This window comes from Camelus bactrianus, chromosome 30 (assembly GCF_048773025.1).
Source record: "Camelus bactrianus isolate YW-2024 breed Bactrian camel chromosome 30, ASM4877302v1, whole genome shotgun sequence".
In the NCBI taxonomy this organism is placed as follows: Eukaryota; Metazoa; Chordata; class Mammalia; order Artiodactyla; family Camelidae; genus Camelus; species Camelus bactrianus.
The window spans coordinates 1,845,389-1,866,575 of record NC_133568.1 but is presented as its reverse complement, the minus strand read 5'-3'; the positions used below and the strand labels follow the sequence as shown (position 1 = coordinate 1,866,575).

Here is a 21,187-nt window from a genome sequence, read left to right as displayed (position 1 = left end):
CAACAGACTAGAGTTTCCTAAGGTAAGTGTGATTCTCTCCATTAGCATCCCATGTTCCTTTTTTCCTTCCCTCTTTCCTTTTGTGCAGATCACTAGACACATACAAAGTGAGGGAGGTGTGTCCATTTTAAGTTTATCGATTCACACGTGTTTATACTTTCTAACAGTTAACAGTACCCAAAGACACACTATAGTAATATTATGTTTGCGTAATATCCATTCACCCAGTATACATATCCGTCTGTTGCTTTTCTGCTGAAACTCCCACACTCTCAGAACTTACATCCATTGGTTTCATGGGGTCTGAATTTCCTAGAAATTAAACTAATCCCAATGTACACTTTACTGTTTGTCTCTTTTGCACTTAGTATAGTTTTGCAGAGCTGCTTGTCTTTGTTATAGGCATATGCCTTTGATTCTCTTCATAGGGTTGTATATGCCATTCATTCATCCTGTTGGAAGGCATGTAAGACTATATCATGGACTATGGATCCATTTTATTCAAAATAGGCATTTGGGTTAGGTCACTATGTGCTCCTATGAATCAATATTTATGAATATTAATGCATGCTTCTGTTTTCTAATTTTAAGTTTGTTGTGTACATGCAAGCCGTGGTACTGTGTCGATGAGTGCCGAAATATACTTCACATCACTTTGAGTATTGTTTTGAATTATCTTGTGTCCTTCAGATATATGTCATTCTACCGTATGCTTTGGTATTTGTTTCTATGTTTGTTGTTTGTTTTGCAAACACATTATGCCATGCATCACTCCGTATGCTTCAGAGCATATAAGCTGATTCACATAGTAAAGTGCTGAAAATCACCTATGTTTTCCTGCTTCCTTCTCCCAACTTTAGGATTTTCATGTGCTCTTTGCCTACTTCTTGTTTATTCTTTGCAACTCATTGCACCTCTTGCATTTCCAATGATGATTTTCTTATTTCCAGATCATCTTGCTTATTTTCTATTCAGGGATGAATTCTCAATCTTTCTTTTAGGATAAATTTTGAACTGTGGAATTCTTTTACGATTGGCCGCTCTGTGAAATTCTCTCCATCGCCCAGTATTGTGAAGGGCATTCTTGTGTTATAGGCTACAATAGACTGCAGATATTCTCATTGAGAATTTGGCCTATATCTTGGCTCTGCTTCCTGTCTCCTGCAATGATTCAGTCGAGTTATCAGCTGAAACCCCTCTGGGGGTTCTGTTGTGACTTGGTTGCTTTCCTCTAGTTGCATATATTATCACTAGTTTTATCATGAATTTTGATTTCAATGATAATACAGATGCTTGTAGGTCTATTGGGATTCCGCCTGCTTTAGATGCTGTGTTTTTCCTGGTATCTTATAGAAGTTTGTGACCTGCATTTCAGCAAATTTCAGTCTGATTTTTTTCCAAATATCTTTTCAAACTTTTATTTTTATATATCTTGCTTTTACATCTGGGACTCCTATGAATACTAGACTTGCATGCTTTATCTTATCCCAGGATTCAACAGCAGTTTTTGCATTGATTTTCAGTTGTTTTTCTATGTCATCTTCTGATCAAAGGATTTCTTTTCTCCTGTCTTTGCAGTCACTCACGAATCCCTCTGCATTATGTAGTCTGCTTAGTACTTACTTTACCCCTGCTATTATGTCATCCATCGAGTTTTCTGATTTTATTTGGCTCATGTTTAAATGTTCTGTTACCATTTTCTGGTATTCTGCCTTTGTGATTCTGAGACACTATTGCTCTTCACTGTTTCTGTCACATCCTTTTTCAAGGTTTCCTCTGGTAGTGTTTTGGAGTCTAGTTTTTTGAAAGGATTTTCTGGAGCCTTCAATCTCTTTGGAACTGCAAATTGTACTTCTTGTCTCTTTTGCTATAATTCTGTATCTCTACATGTCAAGTATTATCATGTATATATTTTAGACTTGCCTGACTTGGTTAAGTGAAAGTTTTAGTCTCTTGGTTGCATGCAATTGCATGATATTTTTGCGGAAGAATATTTCCTAGACAGTGGTGCCATGCCTTTTTTTGTGTATGTTGTGTGGTATCTCTCTAATTGCTGGTGTTGCAGTTGTTGTGATGAACAAACCCTATTCTTGTCATTTAGTAGAACCTTATTTTTATTATGCTTAAGTCGCAGCTCTGAAAGTGCACAGAACCCTACCACTTGTGGAAACGATGCTTCTAAAAGATTTCTGTTCTGCAGGCTGCTGTATGCCATTTTGGGGTGTTTCCAAAACACCATCATGACTGTGCGTTTGTCCTTTCCATTGCCATGGGAATGTCCCAAAAGTACCAGTTCTTCCAAAGCTACTCTGTCTACAGAAGCACCAGTGGAAACACATCTAAGGATGTCATGCATCAGGGACTGCTGCAATGAACCCGCAGCCCCACCTTGGGGTCCTCGATGACATAATATATCAGTGCCATCCCAAATGTAGCATGTGCATTTGGGAGATATTGCTGAAGGAAATGCTGCATCTTCTCATGCTGTGGACCTAGACCACAGTTCTTTGTTCACTCATCCTAGTGGCATTTGACCATGAAAGCTACCACATAGCTGACCTGCATCCTCTGCCTCATACCAAACCATAATCCCAGTTCTTACTATGAAAGTGGCAGATCCTATGGCTTTGCACCCTGAATTCAACCACAAGGCCCCCTTGAACCCTCAGACCAGATGCATGATGGCTCTGATTGAGCCCAACTCTTGCTCTAATGGCAAAATGCCATATTGGTCCCTGGGTCTGCAGATGCAGTGGATGTGGCCATGGTATATTTCAATAAACTCAACTTCACACGCCAGGGTTGTTGCTTTCTCATTTGGGTCCAAGGCTGGTTTTCTCTCTTGATAGGACCAACCAAAATCCACAACACCCTCCAGATCACTGAGATTCAGTGTGTGCCCTCATCCAAAGCCCTGTCCCTCACCTTGCACATCCTGTGCTAGCTCAAAATTGGTAGCTCGGATCTATGTCTGGGAATGAATTGTGGGGCTATTTTGTGGTGATTTCTTTGAGTTCTGTCAGCCAAGAATCTGCTGTGAACTCTTCCAACACTCAGTGCACCAGTTTCAATCCTGTGTTTTCTGTCTGGTTGAGAGTTTGCGTGCAAGTAAAACAGAGTTTCACCTTTGCTGCTCCTTCACCAGTTGTCAGGTCTTCCAATGATTTCCATTCTCTACTTTGCCTTGTCCCCCTTCCAGGTTTTGTGAGGACTCTTTCTGTCTTTGGAAGTAAGAGTCTACTGTTCGGCAACTGTCTTGAGCCAAGGGCTGGGTGAGTCGATGTTTATCTTGCTTTGTATATGGCAGCGAGTGAGCGAAGTTTGCACTGGTACTCTGCCAGCTGGACATTGATAAATAATCACTTTCCAGACATAACTCAGATACATGTGATTCTTGTGTAGCTATTTTATCTGTATAGACACGGTGGGAGTTTTTGCCAGAAAACTTCTGTATTTACACTGTGTTGATACCTCATTTGCAGCCTTTCAAATGGTTAATGGAATTGATTGAAATATTTTGGGATTTGTTTGAAAATGAAGTCAATTTTTGAAACATAATGTGTCTAGCTACAAAAAAGACTTGTCATTTTCAGGTACCACATTGTACGCTCTAAGAGAAAAATAGAAAGAATGTAAAAAAGCAGTCCAAATTGATGAAGGGGACAGGTGGACCCTTTATTCTTGATGCCTTCAACAACAACAGGAACCATGCAATAACTATCGGAACCTTGAAATAACCCCCACCTTGGGTTTCCCTTGTTCATGTGGTGCCCTTTCTCCCAAAGACACATACTGGCTAATTTTGGTGGTTCAAGGGGCAACTTTTCTCTCTAGGACAACGCAAGGAACCCCAAAGAATATATTTGCACATAGGCTTGGTTCCAATAGCACCTAGATGCATTGTAGTTATGAGAAAACTGCTGCAGCTTTGCTAGTCTATGGAGAACCAGGTGCTCTTCCATCCACAATGAGAATGTTTAATCATCCGATCATGTTTGTAAAGCAGTTTAACCCATCCAAGACTGCACCCCCATGATAACCTGCACCCGGGACTGGACTGAAGGGAAAAGACAATTTACAACATGTGTTCCTACAACTCTATGGCGACTTTTACAGTTCCTGTTTAAAAGTGACTTAGAATACAAAATTATAATGTTTTAAAAATCTGAGGCCTAATACATATTCAACTTCAGTCAAAGATTCCCCTCACTTACCACAATCACTTCACCCAAAAGAAGACATAACACCAGAATTCCCTGAATCTAGGGGAAGATCAACATTTCGTGGTGTGAGCTAAGATTTCAATTCCAATCTATTTTAGTTGAGAGTAGTTGGCCATGGAGGAGAACACTGTTGTGCACAGAATGTGAATGTGGAAGAACTCTGATTCTAGGACGGGCTTGCTCTGCTCTTACTGGCTTCATTGCAGCTCAGGTGCTGATCCTTTGAAATCGATGCCTGAGAAGAGGGGAGGGAAGAGCAATTGCTTGATATCTAGACCCAACCCTTTGAAATGGCTTACCAGGGCTTGGTTGTTGGTGGACTGAGTGGTTAATAATTGCCCCTTGGGACGTGTGGATTCTCACAATCTATTCCAAGAACATGAGCGATTTTATCATCTCTGCCATTTCTTCTGTTTTAGACAGCAGGGTTCTTGGTGCCGTTCTTGGAGCAGTGAATTGAAATCTTTTCTCAAGTGCACGTTGAACATCCACAGGTTTCTGCCAGTATCAGTGAGGCCCAATACGTCTCATGAATGACTTCTGAGCCTGGTATTCTGTACAGAAGTCTCCATGCCAGTATTCTCCATTGTAGCAGAACAATTCTCATCATTGTGTTCGCATCTCTCTTCAATTTGAACAGCCAGCTCTTCTGCCAACTTCTCTTTGTGCCTCCCATAAAGTCGACTTCTACAGGACTGGGCAGTCTGAAAGTACCTCAGAATTTCACCAATAAGCTGAAGACAGGCAGAACTTCCACTGTCTGCCCTTTCAGGTTCTGGAAACTGACCCGTGTACTCAGGCCATTGGGCAGCAGCAGTATCTTGAACCTACACAGCTTCCCGATCAGGAGAAATAACCCAAGCTTCACAGAGGGCGGCAGCCCTTCCATGACACTGATCCACCCACAGGGTTCTTCCCAGTTACCTTGGATCCACCAGCCACAACAAGCCACTTGGAACAAACAAACATTCTACCTGGAATTCAAACAGTAACTGCCATTCCCAATGGTTGCTGAATCTTGTCAGTGTTGGGGGAGGGGCTTCAACAGACTGGAGGTTCCTAAGATTAGTGTGATTCTCACCATTAGCATCCCATGTTCCTTTTTTTCTTTCCTCTTTTCTTTTGTGCAGGTCACTAGACACAAACAAAGGGAGGGTGATGTGTCCATTTTAAGTTTATCAATTCACACGTGTTTAAACTTTCTAACAGTTAACAGTACCCAAAGACACACAATAGTAATCTTATGCTTTCATAATATCCATTCACCCAGTATGCTTATCTTTCTGTTGCTTTTCTGCTGAAACTCCCACACTCTCAGAAGTTACATCCATTGGTTTCATGGGGTCTGAATTTCCTAGAAATTAAACTAATCCCAATGTACACTTTACTGTTTGTCTCTTTTGCTCTTAGTACGGTTTTGCAGAGCTGCTTGTCTTTGTTATAGGCATATGCCTTTTATTCTCCTCGTAGGGTTCAGTATGCCATTCATTCATTCTGTTGGAAAGCATGTAAGAATATATTATGGACTATGGATCCATTTTATTCAAAATAGGCATTTGGGTTAGGTCACAATATTCTCTTATGAATCAATATTTATAAATATTAATGAACACATCTGTTTTCTTAATACAAGTGTTTTGGATACATGCAAGGAGTGATAATATGTCTATGCATGCTGAAAGATACTTGACATCTCTTTGACTATTTTGTTGTGAATTATCTTGGTTCCTTCAGATGTATGTCAGTCAACCATACGCTTTTGTTGTTTGTATGTTTGTTCTTTGTGTTGCAAACACATTATGCCATGTATCACTCCGTTTGTTTCAGAGGGTCTTATAAGCTCATTCACATAGCAAAGTGCTGAAAATCACCTATGTTTTCCTGCTTCCTTCTCCCATCTTTAGGATTTTGATGTCTTCTTTGCCTGCTTCTTGTAGATTATTTGCAACTCATTGCAAATCTTGCATTTCCAATGATGGTTTTCTTATTTCCAGATCATCTTGCTTGTTTTCTATTCAGGGTTGAATTCTCAATCTTTCTTTTAGGATAAATTTTGAACTGCGGAATTCTTTTACGATTGGCCACTCTGTGAAATTCTCTACATTGGCCAGTATTGTGAAGGGCAGTCTTGTGACACAGGCTACACTATACTGCAGATTTTCTCATTCAGAATTTGGTCTATATCTTTTCCCTGCTTCCTGTCCTGCAATGAATCTGTCGAGAAATCAGCTGAAACCCATCTGGAGGTTCTGTTGTGACTTAGTTGCTTTCCTCTCGGTGCATTTAAAATCACTGGTTTGATCATGAACATTGATGATTTGAACGATAATACAGCTACTTGTATGTCTATTGGGATCCGCCTGCTTTAGATTCTGTGTTCTTCCTGGTTTGTTATAGATGATTGTTTCTTGCATTTCAGCAAATTTCAGTCGGATTTTTTTTCCAAAAAACTTTTCAAAAAAATTTTTTTTATATCTTGCTTTTCCATCTGGACTCCTATGAATCCTAGCCTTGCATGCTTTGTCTTATCCCAGGGTTCAACAGCAGTGTTTGCATTGGTTTTCAGTTGCTTTTTTATGTCATCTTCTGATCAAGGGATTTTTGTTCTGCTGTCTTCACAGACACTCACGTGTCCCTCTGCATTATGTAGTCTGCTTTGGACTGACTTTACCCGTGATATTATCTCATCTTTCTAGTTTTCTTCTTTTATTTGTCTCATCGTTACATGTTCTATTCCTCTTTTCTGGAATTCTGCCTTTTGTCAATCTGAGACACTGTAGTTCTTCAGTGTTTCTCTCACCTCCGTTTTGAAGGCCTTCTCTGGGAGTGTTTTGGAGTATATTCTTTGAAAGAATTTTCTGGAGCCTTCAATCTCTTTGGAATTGGAAATGGTACTTCCTGTCTCTTTTACTATGCTTCTGTAGCTCTACTGTTCAAGTATTATCAGGTATACAATGTAGTCTTGCAGGGCAAGGTTAAGTTAAAGTTTTAGTCTCTTGTTTCTAAGCAATTCCATGATATTCCTGTGAGGACAATTTTTCCTACACAGTGACGCCATGTCATTTTTCTTTGTGTGTTGTGTGGTTTATCTCTAATTGCTGGTGTTGCAGTTGTTGTGATGTAAAATCCCTACTCTTGTCGGTTATTAGTTCCTCATTTTTATTATGCTTATGTCACATCTCTGAAAGTGCACAGGACCTTACCTCTTGTGGAAATGAAGCTTCTAAAGGGTTTCTGCTCTGCAGGCTTCTGTATGTCATTTTGGAGTGTTTCCAAAACACCTTTGTGACAGTGCACTTGTACATTCTATTGCCATGGGAATGTCCAAATAGTACAAGTTCTTCCCAGAGCTTCTCTGCATACAGAAACACCTGTGGAAACATATCTAAGCAGGTCATGCATCAGGGCCTGCTGCAATGATCCCGCAGCCCCACCTTGTTGTCCTTGGTGCCATACCATTTCAGTGCCATTACTAATGTAGCATCTGCATTTGGCAGTTTATGCTGAAGGAAATGCTTCATCTTCTCATTATGCAGACCTAGACCACTCTTCTTTGTTCTCTTATCTTTGTGTCATTGGACCATGAAGGTTACCACAGAGCTGTCCCTCAACTTCTGCCACGTACCAAACCCTAATCCAACTCCTGCCTATGAAAATGGCAGATCCTATGGCCTCGGATACTAATTTCAAACACAAGGCCCCCAGGAACCCGCAGACCATATGCATGATGTCTCTGATTGAGCCCCACATGTGCTCAATTGGCAAAATGCCAAATTATCCCTAGGCCTGCAGATGCAGTGGATATTTCCATGGGATATTTCAATAAACTCAACCTTGTACGCCAGTGTGTTTGCATTCCCACTAGGGTCTTAGGCCAGTTTCTCTCTTGATAGGACCAACCACAAACCATATCACCCTCAAGATCATTGAGACTCAGTGTGCGACATCATACATAGCCGTTTTTCTCATCTTGCGTATCTTCTGCTAGCTAAAATTTGGCAGGTTGGATCTTGATCTGGGAATCAGTTGTGGGGCTATTGTGTGATGATCTCTTTGAATTCTGTCAGCCAAGCATCTGCTGTGCACTCTTCTAAATCTCAGTGCACTGCTTTCAATCCCATATTTCCTGTCAACTTGAGAGTATGTATCCAAGTAATACAGAGTTTCACCTTTGCTGTTCCTTCACCAGAGGTCAGGTCCTGCACTGATTTCCATTCTCTACTTTGCCTTCTCCTCCTTCCAGGTTTTGTGAGGCCTCTTTCTGTCTTTGGAAGTAGGAGACCACTGTTCGGCAACTGTCCTGAGCCAAGGGCTGGGTGAGTCGATCTTTATCTTGCTGTGTACATGGCAGCGAGTGAGCGAAGTTTGAACTGGTACTCAGCCAACTTACATCGATAAATCAACAATTTCCAAACATAAATCACAAACATGTGATTCTTGTTTAGCTCTATTATCTGTACAGCCATGTTTGGAGGGTTTGTCCGAAGACTCCATTATTCACATTTTGTTGATACCTCATTTGCAATCTTTCAAATGGTAAGTGGAATTGATTTACATGTTTTGGGATTTTTATGAAAATGAAGTTAATTTTTGAAAGATACTGTATCTATCTACAAACCAGACTTGTCATTTTCAGGTGCCAGTTTTTCATCTCTAAGAGAAAAATAGACAGAAAGAATGTAAAATAGCAGTCCAAGGTGATGAAGGGAACAGGTGAACCCTTTACTGTTGATGCCTTCTACAACAACAGGAACCATGAAATAAATAATGGAACCATGAAATAACCCCAAACCTGGGTTTCCCTTGTGCATGTGGTGCCCTTTCCTTCCAATGACACATACTGGCCAATGTTGTCATTTCAAGGGGCAACTTTTCTCTCTAGGAAAACAGAAGGAAAACCAAACAACATATTTACATGTAGGCTTGTGTCCAATAGCACCTTGAGGCATTATGGCTATGAGAACACAGCTGCAGCTTTGCTAGTCTATGGAGAACCAGGTGATCTTCTATCGACAATGCGAATGTTTCATCATCCTATCATGTTTGATAAAGCAATTTAACCCATCCAAGCCTGCACCCCCATGATAACCTGCACCTGGGACTTGACTGCAGGGAAAAGACTATCCACAAATCATGTGTCCCTACATGTCTATGGTGAATTTTACAGTTCATTTCAATAACTGACTTATAATAGTAACCTATACAGTATTGAAAAACTGAGGCCTAATACATTTTCAAGTCCAGTCAAAAATTCCCCTCACTTACAACACTCCCTTCACCCCAAAGAAGACATAACCCCAGAATTTGCTGAATCTAGGGGAAGGTCATCATTTCATGGTGTGAGCTAAGAATTCAAATCTAATCTATTTTAGTTGAGAGTAATTGACCAAGGAGGAGCTCACTATTATGTACAGAATGTGAAGGTGGAGGAACTCTGATTCTGGGAGGGGCTTGCTCTGCTCCTACTGGCTTCATTGCAGCACAAGTGCTGATCCTTTGAAATGGATGCCTGGGTGGAGGGGAGGGAAGAGCAAGTGCTTCATAGCTAGGCCAAACCCTGGGAAAAGGCTTACCAGGACTTGGTGCTTGGATGTCAGTTTGGTTTGTAATTGCCCCTTGGGACGTGTGGATTCTCATGACCTCTTCCAAGAACATGAGGGCTTTTATAATCTCTGACATCTCTTCTTTTTTAGATGGCATTAATCTTGGACCCGTTCTTGGGGAAGTGAATTGAGTACGTTCCTCAAGTGCACGTTGACCCTCCACAGGTTTCTGCCAGTATCAGTGATGATCAATATGTCTCACGAATGTCTTTCCAGCGTGGTATTCTGTACAGATGTCTCTATGCCAGTATTCTCCATTGTAGCAGAACAACTCTCTTCAATGTGTTTGCATCCCTCCTCAATCAGTACAGCCAGCTCTTCTGCCAACTTCTCTTCGTGCCTCCAATTATGTCAACTTCTACAGGAGTGGGCAAGTCTGAAAGTACCTCAGAGCCTCACCAGTTAGCTGAAAACAGTCAGAACTTCCACTGTCTTCCCTTTCAGGTTCTGGAAACTGACTTGTGAACTCAGGCCATAGGGCGGCAGAAGTATCTCGAACTTACACAGCTTCCCGAACAGGAGACATAACCCAAGCTTCACAGAGGGTGGCAGCCTTTCCATGACACTGATCCACCAACAGGGTTCCACCCAGTTACCTTTGATCCACCACCCACAACAAGCCATGAAGATCACACCAACATTCCACCTGGAATTCAAGCAGTTACTGAAATCCCCAATTGTTGCTGCATTTTGTCATTGTTGGAGGAGGTGCTGCATCAAATGAGAGGTTCCTAAGTTAATTGTGATTCTCTCCATTAGTGTCCCATGGTCCTTTATTTCCTTCCCTCTTTCCTTTTGTGCAGATCTTTATACACAGTACGAATGGAGAGAAGTGTGTCAATTTTAAGTTTATGTATTCACACGTCTTTAACCTTTCTAACAGTTAAAAGCATGTAAAGACCCACTATAGGAATATTATGATTGCATAATATCCATTCACCCAGAATGCATATCCGTCTGTTGCTTTTCTGCTGAAACACCCACACTCTCAGAACATGGATCCATTTGTTTCATGGGGGCTGAATTTCCATGAAATGAAAAAAATCCCAATGTACAATTTACTGTCTGTCTCTTTTGCTCTTAGTACTGTTTTGCAGAGCTACTTTTCATTGTTATAGGCATATGCCATTTATTCTCTTCATAGGGTTCAATATTCCATTCATTCGTCCTGTTGGAATGCTATAAGCCTATATCACGGACTATGGATCCATTTTATTCAAAACAGGCATTTCGTTAGGTCATGATGTGCTCTTATGGAACAAAATTTATGAATATTAATGCACGCATCTGTTTTCTAAACAAAATTTTGCTGTGTACATGCAAGCAGCGATACTGTGTCGATTCGTGCTGAATGATCCTTGACATCACTTTACGTATTTTTTTTGAATGATCTTGATTCCTTTGGATATATGTCAGTCAACAGTATACTTTTGGTGTTTGTTTGTTTGTTTGTTGTTTGTTTTGCAAAGACATTATGCCATGTATCACTCAGTTTGTTTCAGAGAGTCCTATAAGCTGATTCACATAGTAAAGTGCTGAAAATCACCTATGTTTTCCTGCTTCCTTCTCCCATTTTTACGATTTTGACATCTAATTTGCCTACTTCCTGTTTTTTCTTTACAAGTCATAGCAACCTTTGCATTTCCAGTGATGGTGTTCTTATTTCCAGATCATCCTGCTTGTTTTCTATTCAGGGTTGAATTCTCAATCTTTCTTTTAGGATAAATTTTGAACTGCTGAATTCTTTTACGATTGGCCGCTCTGTGAAATTCTCTACTTGGGCCATTATTGTGAAGGGCAGTCTTGTGGCATACTCTACACTAGACTGCAGATTTTCTCATGAATTTGGTCTATGTCTTGGCCCTGCTTCCTGTCCTACAATGAATCTGTTGAGATATCAGCTGAAACACCTCTGAAGGTTCTGTTGTGACTTCATTGCTTTACTCTAAGTGCATTTAAAATTACTTGGTTGATCATGAACTTTGATGATTTGAATGATAATACAGCTGCTTTGTCTATTGGGATTCCACCTGCTTTAGACGCTGTGTTCTTCCTGGTTTCTTATAGATGATTGTTTCTTGCGTTTCAGCAAGTTTCAGTCTGATTTTTTTCCAAATAACTTTTCAAAAATTTTTTTTTATATCTTGCTTTTCCATCTGGGACTCCTATGAATCCTAGCCTTGCATGCTTTGTCTTATCCCAGGGTTCAACAGAAGTGTTTACATTGGCTTTCAGGTGCTTTTCTATGTCATCTTCTGATCAAGAGATTTCTGTTTTCCTGTATTCGCAGTCACACACAAGTCCCTCTGCATTTTGTAGTCTGCATAGGACTGACTTTAACCGTGATATTATCTCATCCATCGAGTTTACTTAATTTATTTGGCTTGTCTTTAGATGTTCTCTTCCCCTTTTCTGGTATTCTGCCCTTCGTCATTCTGAGAAACTGTTGTTCTTCAGTGTTTCTCTCACCTCCATTTTCAAGGCCTTCTCTGGGCATGTTTCAGAGTCTAGTTCTTTGAAAGGATTTTCTAGAGCCTTCAACCACTTTGGAACTGAAAATAATACTTCCTGTCTCTTTTACTATACTTCTGTATCTCTACTGGTCAAGTATTATCAGGTATATAATTTAGACATGCAGGGCTTGGTTAAGTGAAAATTTCAGTCTCTTGTTTGTAAGTAATTCCATGATATTACTGTGATGACAATTTCTCCTATACAGTGATGCCATGTCATTTTCCTGTGTGTGTTGTGTGGTATAAATCTAATTGCTGGTGTTGCAGTTGTGATGAACAAACCCTACCTTTGTCGTTTAGTAGAACCTCATTTTTATTACACTTGTCACAGCTCTGAAAGTGCACAGGACCCTACCTCTTGTGGAAACAAAGCTTCTAATGGATTTCTGCTCTGCAGGCTGCTGTGTGTCATTTTGGAGTGTTTCCAAAACACAATTATGACAGTGCGCTTGTCCTTTCTATTGCCATGGGAATGTCCCAATATTAGATCTTCCCAGAGCTTCTCTGTATACAGAAACACCTGTGGAAACATTTCTATGAGGGTAATGAATCAGGGCCTACTGCAATCATCGCACAGCCCCATCTTTGTGTCCTCGTTGCCATACCATGTCAGTGCCATTCCAAATGTAGCATTTGCATTTGGCACATTATGCTGAAGGAAATGCTTCAACATCTCACGCTGGGGACTTAGACCACTGTTCTTTTTTCTCTCATCTTTGTGGCATTGGACCATGAAGGCTACCACAGAGCTGTCCTGCATCTTCTGCCACGTACCAAACCCTTATCCCAGTCCTGCCTATGAAAGTGGCAGATCCTATGGCCTTGGATTCTTATTTCAACCACATGGCCCCCAGGAAAACTCAGACCACATGCATGATCGCTCTAATTGAGCACCACACATATGCGATTAGCAAAATGCCAAATTGGTCCCTGGGCCTGCATATGCAGTGGATGCGTCCATGGGACATTTCAATAAACTCAACCTTGCACGCCAGTGTGTTTGCTTTCCCATTGGGGTCCCAGGCCGGTTTGCTCTCTTGATAGTACCAACCAATTACCACAAAACCCTCAAGATCACTGACACTCAAAGTATGCCATCATCCAAAGCCCTGTCCCTCATCTTGCGCAGCCTCTGCTAGCTAAAATTTGGCAGCTCGGATCTTGGTCTGGAAATCAATTGTGGGGTTATTGTGTGATGATCTCTTTGAGTTATGTCAGCCAAGCATCTGCTGTGCACTCTTCTAACACTCAGTGCCGTGCATTCAATCCCATTTGTCCTGTCCGCTTGAGAGTGTGCATCCAAGTAAAACAGAGTTTCACCTTTGCTACTCCTTCACCAGATGTCTGGTCCTGCACTGATTTCCATTCTCTACTTTGCCTTCTCCTCCTTCCAGGTTTTGTGAGGCCTCTTTCTGTGTTTGGAAGAAAGAGACCACTGTTCGGCAACTGTCCTGAGCCAAGGGCTGGGTGAGTCCATATTAATCTTGCTTTCTACATGGCAGCGAGTGAGCGAAGTTTGCACTGGTACTCTGCCAGCTGGACATTGATAAATCATCACTTTCCAGACATAACTCACAGACATATGATTCTTGCTTAGCTTTTTTATCTGTACAGCCATATTGGGAGGGTTTACCCGAAGACTCCAGTATTGCCATTTTGTTGATACCTCAGTTGCAGTCTTTCAAAAGTTAATGGAATTGATTTACATATTTTGGGATTTGTATGAAAATAATGTTAATTTTCAAAACATACTGAATATAGATACAAACCAGAGTTGTGATTTTCAGGTGCCAATTTGTCAGCTCTACGAGAAAAAATAGAGAGAAAGAATGTAAAATAGCAGTCCAAAGTGATGAAGGGGACAGGCGAACCCTTTAATGTTGATGCCTTCATCAACAGCAGGAACCATGCAATAAGTATTGGAGCAATGATATTTCCCCCACCCTAGATTTCCCTTGTTCATGTGGTGACCGTTCCTCCCAATGACACATACTGGCCAAAGTTGGCATTTCAAGAAGTACCATTTCTATCTAGGAAAACACAAGGAAAACCAAACAACATATTTACATGCAGGCTTGGTTCCAATCACAACTAGAGGCATTATAGCTATGAGAACACTACTGCAGCCTTGCTAGTCTATGGAGAATCAGGTGCACTTCTATCAATGATGAGAAAGTTTAATCTTCTGATCATTTTTTGTAAAGCAATTTAACCCATCCAAGACTGCACCCCATGATACCCTGCACTTGGGATTTGACTGAAGGGAAAAGACAATCCACAAAACATATGTCCCTACATCTTTATGGCGACTTTTACAGTTCATTTCAAAAACTGACTTTAAATCGTAACCTGTACTCTCTTGAAATACTGAGGCCTATTACGTATTCAAGTTTTGTCAAAGAATCCATTCACTTACCACACTCCCTTCATTCCATAGAAGACATAACACCAGGATTTGCTGAATCTAGGGGAAAGTCATAATTTCATGGTGTGAGCTATGAATTGAATTCCAGTCTGTTATTGTCGAGAGTAATTGACTATGGAGGATTTCACTCTTGTGCACAGAATGTGAAGGTGGAGGAACTCTGAATCTAGGAGGGGCTTGCTCTGCTTCTAATGGCTTCATTGCAGCTCAGGTGCTGATCCTTTGAAATGGATGTCTGACTTGGGGGGAGGGAAGAGCAAGTGCTTGATACTAGGCCCAACCCTGGGAAAAGGCTTACTGGGCTTGGTGCTTGGTGGTCTGTGTGGTTTGTAATTGTGCCTTGGGACATGTGGATTCTCATGACCTCTTCAAAGAACAGGAGCGCTTTCATCATATCTGACATCTCTTCTGTTTTTGACGGCAGCAATCTTGGACCTGTTCTTGGAGCAGTGAATTGAATACTTTCCTCAAGTGCACGTTGACCCTCCACAGATTTCTGCCAGTATCAGTGAGGCTCAATATGTCTCATGAATGTCTTTCGAGCCTGGTATTCTGTACAGAAGTCTCCATGCCAGTATTCTCCATTGTAGCAGAACAACTCTCATCAATGTGTTCGCATCTCTACACAATCCGTGCAGTCAGCTCTTCTGCCAACTTCTCTTCGTGCCTCCTATAAAGTCAACTTCTACAGGAGTGGGCAAGCCTGAAAGTACCTCAGAGCCTCACCAGTAAGCTGAAGACAGGCAGAACTTCCACTGTCTGCCCTTCCAGTTTCTGGAAATTGACCTATGAACTCAGGCCATTGGGCAGCAGCAGTATCTCGAACATACACAGCTTCCTAAAAAGGAGACATAACCCAAGTTTCACAGAGGGCAGCAGCCCCTCCATGACAGTGATCCAACCACAGTGTTCTGCCCAGTTACCTTGGATCCACCAGCCACAACAAGCCACGTGGGACAAACCTACATTCCACCTGGATTTTAAGTGGTAACTGCCTTCCCCAGGGGTTGCTGCATCTTGTCTGTGTTGGGGGAGGAGCTTCATCAGACGAGAGGTTCCTAAGTTAAGTGTAATTCTCTCCATTAGCATCCCATGGTCCTTTATTTCCTTCCCTCTTTACTTTTGTGCAGTTCTCTATACACAGTACAAACGGAGGGAAGTGTGTCCATGTTAAGTTTATGGATTCACACGTCCTTAACCTTTTTAACAGTTAACAGTACCCAAAGACCCACTATAGGAATCTTATGTTTGCATAACATCCATTCACCCAGAATGCATATCTGTCTGTTGCATTTCTGCTGAAACACCCACACTCTCAGAACACGGATCCATTTGTTTCATGGGGGCTGAATTTCCATGAAATGAAAAAAATCCCAATGTACATTTTACTGTCTGTCTCTTCTGCTCTTAGTACAGTTTTGCAGAGCTAAATTTCTTTGTATTATGCATATGCCATTTATTCTCTTCGTAGGGTGGAATATGCCATTAATTCAAACTGTTGGAAGGCTTGTAAGACTATATCATGGACTATGCATCCATTTTATTGAAAATAGGCATTTGGGTTAGGTTACAATGTTCTCTTATGAATCAATATTTATAAATATTAATGCACTCATCTGTTTTCTAAATACAAGTGTGTTGTGTACATGCAAGCATCGATACTGTGTCAATGCTTGCTGAATGATCCTTGACATCACCTTGAGTATTTTCTTGTGAATTATCTTGATTCCTTCAGATATGTCAGTCAACCGTACGCTTCTGGTGTTTGTTTGTTTGTTTTTTGTTTGTTTTGCAAACACATTATGCCATGTATCTCTCCGTTTGCTTCAGAGAATCATATAAGCTGATTCACAAATAAAGTGCTGAAAATCACCTATGTTTTCCTGCTTCCTACTCCCATCTTTAGGATTTTGACGTCCCTTTTGCCCACCTTTTGTTTATTCTTTGAAACTGATTGCACTTCTTGCCTTTCCAATGATGGTTTTCTTATTTCCAGACCATCTTTCTTGTTTTCTATTCAGGGTAGAATTCTCAATCTTTCTTTTAGGATAAGTTTTCAACTGCTGAAATCTTTTTAGTTTTGCCAGTCTGTGAAGTTCTTTACCTCTGCCGTTATTGTACATTTAGGCCTTGTTGCGCTGGCTACCCTGGATTGCAGCTTTTTCTAATTCAGGTTTTGGTCTATGTCTTTGCCCTGCTTCCTGTCCTGCAATGTTTCTGTCGAGATATCAGCTGAAACCCCTCTGAAGGTTCTGTTATGACTATGTTGTTATTCTCTAAGTGCATTTACAATCATTGGGTTTGATCATGAGCTTTGATGATTTGAATGACAACACTGCTACTTCTAGGACTATTATGATTTCGTCTGCTTTGGATGATGTGTGCTTCCTGGTTTTGTATAGATGATTGTTTCTTGGCTTTCAGCAAATTTCAGTCTGATTTTTTTTGAATACCTTTTCTGACCTTTTTTATTTTTTCTTTTATTATCTTTCTTTTTCATCTGGGAATCCTATATGTCCTAGTCTTGCATCCTTTGTCTTTTCCCAGGTTTCAACAGCAATGTTTTTATTGGTTTTCACTTGATTTTCGATATCATCTTTTTCTGGCGGTTTTGTGTTCTCGTGTCTTCTCAAACACTTTCAAGTCCCTCTTCATTATCTAGTCTGCCAATTCCTGTCTTTCACTGTGCTATTATCTTACCCATCAAATTTCTTTTTGTTTTTAACTTATTATTGATTCTTAATCATTTTGTAATTTTGTTTCATATTCCAGTGTAGAGCACAGTTTTTCTGTTATGCATGGGCATATATACATTCATTGTCACTACTCTTCATTGTCAGCCAGCACAAAATCATGTATATATTTCTGTGTTGTACACAGTACAATCTTGGATATATTTTCTACATTTGGATATCCCAGTCCTTTCCCACCCTCATTCCCCTTTGTCCAGAAATTTGTATTCTATGTCTATGTGTCTGTCTCTGTTATTTATATATAAATATATATATATATTTCCACATATGAGTGATCTCATATGGTATTTTTCTTTTTCTTTCTGGCTTAATCCACTTAGAATGGTATTCTGCAGTAACATCCATGTTGCTTCACATGGTATTATGTTGTCGGATTTTATGTCTTAATAGTATTCCATTTTATAAATATACCACATTTGCTTTATCCAGTCATCTGTTGATGGACGTTTAGGCTCTTTCAATGCCTTGGCTATTGTAAATAATTCTGCTATGAACATTGGGGTGCAAGTTTCATTTTGAAGTAGGGTTCCTTCTGTATATTTGTCCAGATGTGTTATCCTGGGTCATATGTTAGGTCTATTCCTAATCTTTTTAGGAATCTCCATGCTGTTTTCCACAGTGGCTGCACCAAACTGCATTCTCTCCAGCAGTGTAGGAGGGTTCCCTTTTCTCCACAGCCTCTCCAGCGTTTGTCATTTTTGAACTTTTGAATGATTGCCATTCTGACTTGTTTGAGGTAATACCTCATTTTAGTTTTGATTTGCGTTTCTCTGATAATTAGTGATATTGAGCATTTTTTCATATACCTATTGATCATTTGCATGCCTTCCTTGGAGAATTGCTTATTTGGGTCTTCTGCCCATTTTGGATTGGTTTGTTTGTTTTTATTTTTATTAAATTGTTGAGCTGCTTATATATTCTGGAGATCAAGCATTTGTCAATTTCATTTGCAAAAATGTTTTTCCCATTCCCTAGGTTGTCGTTTTATTTTACTTACGGTTTCTTTTGCTGTGCAGAAGCTTGTAAATTTTATTAGGTTCCATTTGTTTATTCTTTCATTTATTTCTATTGCTTGGGTTCACTTTTCTAGGAGAATATTTTTCAGATGTATATCAGATAATGTTTTGCCTACATTTTCCTCTAGGAGGTTTATTTTATCATGTCTTATGTTTAAGTCTTTGATTAATTTTGAGTTTATTTTTGTGTATGGTGTAAGGGAGAGTTCTAGCTTTATTGTTTTATGTGCTGCTGTCCAGTTTTCCAATCACCATTTGCTGAAGAGACTCTCTTGATTCCATTGAATATTCTTGCCTCTTTTGTTGAAAATTAGTAGACCAAAATTTTGTGGGTTCATTTCAGGGCTCTCTATTCTGTTCCAATGCTCCATATATCTGTTTTTGTACCAATACCACGCTATCTTGATTAGTGTAGCTCTGTAGTATTGTCTGAAGTCTGGGAGAGTTTTTCCTCCAGCCACTTTTCTTTTTCTTCAGTAATTCTTTGGCAATTCTAGGTCTTTTGTGGTTCCATATAATTTCTTCTTTTAGTTTAATAGATGCAGAAAAAGCATTTGATAAAATTCAATGCCAATTTATGATAAAAGTTCTCACCAAAGTGGGCTTATAGGGAACATATCTCAACATAACAAAAGCTGTTTATGACAAACTTATAGCCAGCATAGAACTCAATGGGAAATGCTGAAAACCTTCCTACTAAAATCTGGGAAAATTCAAGGTTGTCCACTCTCACCATTTCTATTCAACATAATCTTGGAAGTCCTAGCCACTGCACTCAGGAAAGAAAAAGAAATAAAAGAGATCCAAATTGGAAAAGAAGCAGAAGGAGTTAAAGATCCCTGTGCTATACAGAAGAAAATTGTTTTTTTAATCCAGTTTTTATATATTGTGGCCCACATTTGCAAATCACAAACTGACAAATTTATCCCTTCCCACTCGCTTTCACCCAGTAACCATAAGAATATTTACTATGCTTGTGAGTCTGTTTCTACTTTGTAGATGAGTTCATTATTGTCTTCCTTTTCTTTCATTTTTTAGATTTCATATATAAGTGATACCATATATTTTCTTTCTCTTTCTGGCTTACTTCACTTAGAATGATGATCTCTAGATCCATCCATGTTATGATTTTATTCTTTTTTATGGCTGAATAGTATTCCATTGTATAAATATAACACCGCTTCTTTATAGTGTCATATGTCAATGGACATTTAGGTTGTTTTCATGTCTTGGCTATTGTATTTTGTGCTGCTATGGACATTGGGGTGCATGTATCTTTTCAGTTTAGGGTTCCCTCTGGATATATGCCCAGGAGTGGGAGTGCTAGATCATATGCATGGTGCAGCCATTATGGAAAACAGTATGGAGATGTCTCAAAAAACTGAAAATAGACTTACCACAGGATCCACTCCTGGTCATATCTATTTCTGAATGATCTGAGTATAATTTACAGAAATCATGTCTCAAATTCAGTGACTATTTTTAAAGATATAGATTTTCTCTTATGCAATCACAATATATTTATCAAAATAGGATACTTAATACTGATTCAGTATTATTATGTATGCCACAGTTCATATTCAAATTGTACCAGCTGTTTTAATCATGTCCTTCTTAATTTTTTTCTTGGTCCAAGTGCAATCCAGATATTTGTGGGAAGGTTTTCAATTTTTCACCATTGAGTATTGTGCTAGCTGTAGGTTTGTCAAAAATAGCTTTTATTAAACAAGATTATGTAAATTTTATTATGATTTGTTCTACTTCTGTGAAATATGTCCTGGGTAAATTGATAGGGATCACCTTAAATATGTAGATTGCCTTGGGCATATGACCATTTCAGCAATATTGATTCTTCCAATCCAGGAGCATGGGATATCTTTCCATTTTTTTAAAGTCTTATTTAATTTCCTTCATCAGTGTTTTATAGTTTTCTGTGTAAAAGTCTTTCACTTCCTTGGTTAGATTTACTTCTCAGTATTTTATTACTTTGGGGACTATTTTAAAGGGGATTGATTCTTTATATTCTTTTTCTGTTGATTCATCATTAGTGTAAATAAATGAAATTTATTTTTCAATGCTAGTCTTGTAACCTGCTATCTTGCTGAATTCTGTGATTATTTCTAGTAGTTTTTGGGTTTTCTATATATAATATCATGTCATCTGCATATAGTAACACTTTTACGTCTTTTCCAATTTGGATCCCTTTTATTTCTCTCTCTTGCCTGATTGCTGTGGCTAGGACTTTCAAGACTACATTGAATAGGAGTGGTGATAGTGGGTAACGGTGTCTTGTTCCAGATTTTAGTGGGAAGATTTTGAGTTTTTCACCATTGAGTACTATGCTGGCTGTAGGATGTGTAGACGTATTTTTGATTTAGCGTTCCCTTTGGATAATTGTCCAGGAGTGGGATTGCTGCATTATAAGTTATTTGTATTTTTTGTCTTTTTAGGAATCTTTATACTGTTTTCCACAATGGCTGCACCAAACTGCATTGACACCAACAGTGTATTAGGGTGCTCTTTTCTCCACACCCCCTCCAGCATTTTTCATTTGTGGACTTTTGAATGATGGCCATTATGACTAGTGTGAGATAATATCTCATTGTAGTTTTGATTTACATTTCTCTGATAATTAGTGATATTAAGCATTTTTT

The 21,187-nt window shown here is 39.6% G+C and overlaps 1 protein-coding gene and 1 long non-coding RNA gene across 4 annotated transcripts in view; one reads left to right on the top strand and one right to left on the bottom strand.

The window, feature by feature from the left end:
* LOC141575634 (junction-mediating and -regulatory protein-like) overlaps nucleotides 1–21,187 on the bottom strand; it is a 189,197-nt gene that overhangs the window by 80,503 nt on the left and 87,507 nt on the right. The window lies entirely within an intron of this gene.
* Nucleotides 1,599–21,182, top strand: LOC141575640 (uncharacterized). 3 transcript variants are annotated; one of them, XR_012503332.1, is made up of 5 exons: nucleotides 1,599–3,272; nucleotides 8,467–8,539; nucleotides 9,917–10,553; nucleotides 13,734–13,806; nucleotides 15,189–21,182. It is a non-coding gene; the product is annotated as an uncharacterized LOC141575640 (long non-coding RNA). The 3 variants fall into 3 exon arrangements; XR_012503331.1 differs by having other exon boundaries at nucleotides 8,467–10,553; XR_012503330.1 differs by lacking the exon at nucleotides 1,599–3,272 and having other exon boundaries at nucleotides 8,335–10,553.